The sequence below is a fragment of the Ovis aries genome, chromosome 4 (genome assembly GCF_016772045.2).
Source record: "Ovis aries strain OAR_USU_Benz2616 breed Rambouillet chromosome 4, ARS-UI_Ramb_v3.0, whole genome shotgun sequence".
Taxonomy (NCBI): domain Eukaryota; kingdom Metazoa; phylum Chordata; class Mammalia; order Artiodactyla; family Bovidae; genus Ovis; species Ovis aries.
Genome location: NC_056057.1, coordinates 108,752,025 through 108,758,283, shown reverse-complemented (window position 1 = coordinate 108,758,283; position 6,259 = coordinate 108,752,025). Strand labels below are relative to the sequence as shown.

Sequence of the window (6,259 nt, the reverse complement as noted above, 5' to 3'; positions counted from 1 at the left end):
TCTCACCACAATACCTGAAACCTAATAATGCTCAATAAATACTATATGTTAAAGTGATTATTTTAGAGATACAAAATTAGACATTATTTAAGTTTATTCCAGGTCCCAGAACCTATCCAGTGAAATTACTCTTAACAACATCTGAGAAGGCTAATAAAATTTAACTTTTCTTAGAGTGGGCATTTCACCTTATGCTCTAGCCAGCCTTATACAATTCCTATTTCCTGGAACATTAAATGTTCAACTCATTTATTAATTCAGCCATTACTATTGTGTTCCTACTATGTTTAGAGCCCAAGACATTCAAGTATCTTAAGAATCCATTTCATTGTCTCTGCATGGAACTCATTCTGTATTCCTTTGGAAAAATTCAACATCCAAATTCCAATGGAACGTGAGGAAACTAAGAGAGACAGAAAGTAGGAAATAAGAAAGACTCACAAAAATTGTCTAGTTCAACTTCTCATTTTATAGATGAGGAAACTATAGGCCAGAGGAGTAAAAAACTTCTCTAGGGTCACAAGCAAGTCAGTGGGGGAACTGGGATGTCCTGAATCTAAGCCAGCACTCTGTTGACTGAATCACACTGTATTCAAGGATCCACCTCCACTTTTGGCCCAACACAACTTCAAAAATTAGAAACAAAGAGAAGCACAGGTTAAAGAAAGATCAAAATGAGCCAATGCTATCCAAAGTTTGTCAAGAAAGTAAGAAGCATAAGACACTCCCCTTGCTGGTTGGGAAAACAGCCGTGTTTTCACCCAGTCGGACAGCATTCCAGCTCTCCACTCATTTGTTTTTGCCCTCTCTCAACAGCCCATATTAACAATGATAATCTACGTTCACAGTAAGTGGTAAACAGCAATCCTACAGGTCTGCGGTTGGCAATCCCCGGTCCACATGCCAAATATGCTGCAGGTGCCAATTTCAGGCCGCAAGTGAGCCCGCCGCCACACGTGGATTCCCGTTCCTATCCTTACTGCAGCTATTACTGATAACAGCCTCCACCCTCTTGCTTGGGTTTTTTAAGGACAGCACCTCCCTTCCTGGCCTTCCAGAATCACAGCTTCAGCAGGTGGACACGCTCCTCTGCAAAGCGAATGACCACTGTTCCTTGTGATAGAAATGAATAAACAGCCTTAGCAGTTTTTACAGTAAATGCTAAATTTCTACCCAAATGTGTCTCCTTTCCTCTCTGATCCTAGACCAATACTGCATTCTTGATTATTAATATTCATCAAATAAGAATACACTAAAAACAAGAACTGGATAAATCTAAGGGATAGTAAGATCTTTGACTTAAACAGATACAAGGTAACACATTCCCAGGCCTGTAAGTTATGCGTAGAAATTAGGACACAGGGACTGTGATTTGTTCATTCAGTTTCCTGAGGGTCTACTATGAACAGTACAGATGCCAGCCATTCAGTTTATGAATATCAGCAGATCCTCTACAAAAGAGTGGTTTAGAATTATTTTAAAGCCAAACTGCCTGACCTTGCATTTTATTTCCTTGATTTTTAAAATAAATAAAATTCAAGGAAATAAATTTATTTATTTTATTTTGTGTCCTTGAGTAAATCAATTCACTTTCCTGAAGTTCATTTTCTTAATCATTATATAAGGATAACAATTGTACCCACTCTACAGATTTTGATACAAAGATTATTTGAAAGTATTTTATGTAGTTCTTACCATAGAGTAAGCACTTCATAATTATCAGATATGATCAAACTTTGTAACTATAACTCACAATTAGAGAGACTTAAGGAAGATTAGCAATCAGAAGATAGCTCCACTGAAAATTTGGAAATGCAGCTGATAGTTAAAGCATCCTTTATTTAAGGAGTGTTTGCTGAGTGTTTATTTGTGTTAGGAGCGTTAAGGCAGTAAGGATAAAGAGAGAAACTGATACTTGTCCTTCCCCACATGAAGAGATAATACGTAATTGAGAAATGTTCTATAGATCCCAGGTGAAAGATCAGAAAATGTTGGAAATAAGAAAACAAAATGTGAATCTCTTTGCTCAAGGGAAGGTCTCACATGTTTTCTTAGTATTTGGTTGTCTAGGAGCAGGTTCACGGAGAAGGCAATGGCACCCCACTCCAGTGCTCTTGCCTGGAAAATCCCATGGACAGAGGAGCCTGGTGGGCTGCAGTCCATGGGGTCACTAAGAATCGGACACGACTGAGTGACTTCACTTTCACTTTTCACTTTTATGCATTGGAGAAGGAAATGGCAACCCACTCCAGTGTTCTTGCCTGGAGAATCCCAGGGATGGGGGAGCCTGGTGGGCCTCTGTCTGTGGGGTCACACAGAGTCGAACATGACTGAAGCGACTTAGTAGCAGCAGCAGGAACAGGTTCAAGGGGAGAGATGTCAGTCCCCTGGAGCCTCTGCCAACTGACTCATTAAGGGGCCGCTGAATCTGAGCTCCAGCTGGGACCCCTTATCACGTTGTTCCCTCCAAGGCTGAGTGGTCCCCTGTGCTGCTAAAGGGGATATGCTTCTGCACATGGCAACGTAGTAAGCAACATCTGTCATAAACTGAAACAACCATTTAAATATTGTGTTAGGAATTATTGGAATTAAAAATTATATCCATGTTGCACAAATTACAAGCACTCTTTCTAATGCTCTTGAATTTGGCAAACCATCAATTTAAAGCTTCATTGTTACCTCTTTCTTGCATTTTTCTCTGTTCGACTATCCTAGTTGACAGGCTCTTCCTCTACTCTGGACCCTTGGACTCCCAATCCTTTCTTGCTCCCTCATTTTCACACCAGTATAAAGTGAAATTGCTTTCTTTAACAAACTTAAGTACCTTTTCTTCATGAAGCTCAAGGCCTCTCTTTGACTGGATACTGAAAGTTTTTCTTTTCCTCCGCTTCCTTCTTCTCTGGGAACATCACAAGCTATTTGATTTTTATATATAGGTATGTCTATGGGTTTGGTAATCAGATTGCCTAGGTCTGATTCTGGACTAAGTACTTATTAGCTGTGAGGCTTTAGTTAAGTTACTTAATCTCTTTGTGCCTCTGTTTCCTCATCTAAGAAGTGGTGAATAGTCTCTATCTCATAGGGCTACTATGAAGATTTAGAAAGGTAATACTCATAAGATGCTTAGAACAGAGCCTCACCATAGTGAACACTCAGTAAATACGTGTGCATACCTGTACACACATGTGTATGAACACGTGAGTGGTGTATGTGACACTAGAAATGTCCTAGTTCTAGGTCTTAACACCATGCAGGTCTAAACCAAACCTCTAATCTCGACAGCCTCTGTCCCCACCCTCTTTGTGTTGCTACAAAATTCTGAACATCTTTAGCAACCATGCCCACAGAACTCTCTGACCAGGACCAGAAGCCTTCAATAAATAATACCTAGCTCTCCCAGATTCACTGTGGCACACATTAGCCTGAGAAGAAACACAAAGCCTCCCAACATATCCTATGTTGGGATAGGTTCACCTTATTCTTAGTTTAATAACTCTGATAGTGAGGTACTACATTATTCAGTTAGTAGAAAAGACTTGGGAGTCATATTGTTGGGATATGAGTCTCACATTTGCCATTGCCTTAATGTTTGCATCTATAAAATGGGATGATAATGAAAAATGCATTTGTTATGATGATAAAAGGAGATGATCTCTATAAAGTATCAATCAACGTGAAGCAGGTGGCATGGAGTACTTAATTATGCTTTTAACTATTGTTATTACACCCCTTTTTCCATTCAGTTGCCTCTGTGTAAGGCTCTCCATTCATATCCAGCAATTCAAAGTTGGGCTGCGGCACTTGCTAACTCCTCCTTGGTATGTCTATTCAGAGAGAACCGTAGATATTTTTCTTGAGAAGATGAGGAGAGTTTGGAACAAGCAGCCATCAAAAGACCAGCGCAGACTGGACAATGGGTTTTGTTGGGCAATTCCCTGGGATGCCAGCTATATATGAGACTCAATTTCTGATCACAGAAATTGTAAGGCAGATTACAGGATGTGATCAGCAAAATCAATTTTCCGTAAGTCTAAGTAGGCATTTTGGTACAGCTTCCCTGGTGGCTCAGAGGGTAAAGCGTCTGCAGGCAATGCGGGAGAGAACTGAGTTCAATCCCTGGGTTGAGAAGATCCCCTGGAGAAGGAAATGGCAACCCACTCCAGTACTCTTGCCTGGAAAATTCCACGGTCGGAGGAGCATGGTGGGCTACAGTCAGTGGGATCGCAAAGAGTCGGACACGACTGACAAACTATACTTCACTATTTCTAAGAGGATTTACACTTGAGAGGAAACATCCGAATGTGGGGTGAACATGGACAAAGTTATTCATGGATTCTGGGTCTCTGCCTGTAGCAACAGTATTTTTAAAAATTGCTATGAATGTGGTTATATCACTGACATCTGTTATTCTGCTATTATTGCACATGCCTAGTGGAGTCAGAGGTAGAGTGTCTATTTTAACCTTTTGGGCTCCTTAGCAGTGGATAAAATAATTATTTCCCCCCTCTGGATCATCTTAATTCACCAAGTAGTTAAATGAAAAAGTAAATACGGTTGATAGAATTAAATATAATGAATACAGCAAAACCTAACTAATTTATGGGGAGGAAAAGAGAGTTCTTTACAGAGTGTCTTGGATGACTTAGTCTCGGAGACACAGAGTGATAAGCTTTGGTAGATACTCAGTACCAAAGTTCCAAGTAAACTCTTCAGGCGGGGGCAGTGATTCAAATGTCACTCCAGCAGGAAATGACTCTCCTTGAATGGTGCTCTCCTAAGGGCACCCTTGACCTCTTTGTTCCTAAGGCTGTAGATCAGCGGGTTCAGCATGGGGTTGAAGAAACTGTAAGACAGGGAAAGGACCTTCTGCTGCTCCTCAGGGTGGCGGGACTTGGGGGCCATGGACATGACGATGGCACTCCAAGGAAGAGCCCGACCATGCAGAGGTGGGAGGAGCAGGTGGAGAAGGCCTTCCTGTGGCCCTCAGTGGACTGGATCCTCAGGACGGTGGCCAGGATGTGCGCATAGGAGCCCAGCACCAGGGAGAGCGGCCCCAGTAAGATAAAAACACAGGCCGAAAAGATGACAACTTGGTTGAGCCAGGTGTCAGCACAGGCCAGCTTGAGGACAGGCAGGATTTCACAGAAGAAGTGGTTGATTTCATGATGCCCATAGAAGGGCAGCCTCAGGATGAGACCCACATGGACCAGCGCCAGGAGGGAGCCACATGCCCAGGAAGTCCCCACCAGGCTGATGCCGACTCCTCAGCTCACAATGACAGAATATCGGAGGGAGTGGCAGATGGCCACATACCGATCATAGGACATCACCACCAGGAGCAGATACTCAGTGTGAGTGAAACTCAGAAAGAGAAAGGTCTGTGTGATGCAGCCAGCAAAGGGGATGGGCTTGGCTGGACTCAGGAGGTTGACCAGCATCTGGGGCACTGTGCTGCAGGCGTAGGCCATGTCAGCGATGGCCAGGTGTGAGAGGAAGAAGGACATGGGGGTGTGCAGTCTGCAGTCCAGTAAGATGAGCCCCAGGATGACCCCGTTCCCCAGCAGGGTGAGGACACAGAACAGGGAGAAGAGCCCAAAGAGGAGCATCTGAGTCCTTGGGCCAAGACCAAGTCCCAGTAGAATGAACTCTGTAACTATTGTCTGATTTTCTCCCATTTCACTATGAAAACTATAAAACAGGATCACTTAGGACAGAATTGTTGAAAACCTCTAGACATTATTTCAGAAAATAGCATTTTTAAGGGACATGATTTTAAGATGATGACTGCTGCTGCTGCCACCAAGTTGCGTCAGTCATGTCCGATTCCATGCGACCCCATAGATGGCAGCCCACCAGGCTCTGCCATCCCTGGGATTCTCCAGGCAAGAACACTGGAATGGGTTAAGATGATGACTAGTTACACATTAAGTTAATCATATAACCTGACATACAGTTTTACAGAAAGGGATTGTGTCACCATGATAGGTTACCTAGAGCCACTGATGCGTGATGGGAAGAAGGAATGTCCAATCAAAAGAGGAGATAAAATAACCATGACATAGGAATCATTCTGAAGCTGCACGTGTCAAGTTACCAAGCACATTCCTAAATGATGACAAGGTGCTAAGCTGCACATCTGTTACTAAGAGAGTTTCTGGAATGTAGAAGTAATCAGTAAAGGAAGAACACCAAAGATGAGAATTAGAGTAGTCCTAGAGAGGAAATGTAATTCCAGTTTCTCAACAGGAATATCAACTGT

The 6,259-nt window shown here is 42.6% G+C and overlaps 1 pseudogene; it reads right to left on the bottom strand.

Moving 5' to 3' along the window:
* Positions 1 to 4,734: 4,734 nt before the first annotated feature.
* Positions 4,735 to 5,675, bottom strand: LOC114114464 (olfactory receptor 2A1/2A42-like; annotated as a pseudogene).
* Positions 5,676 to 6,259: the final 584 nt, after the last annotated feature.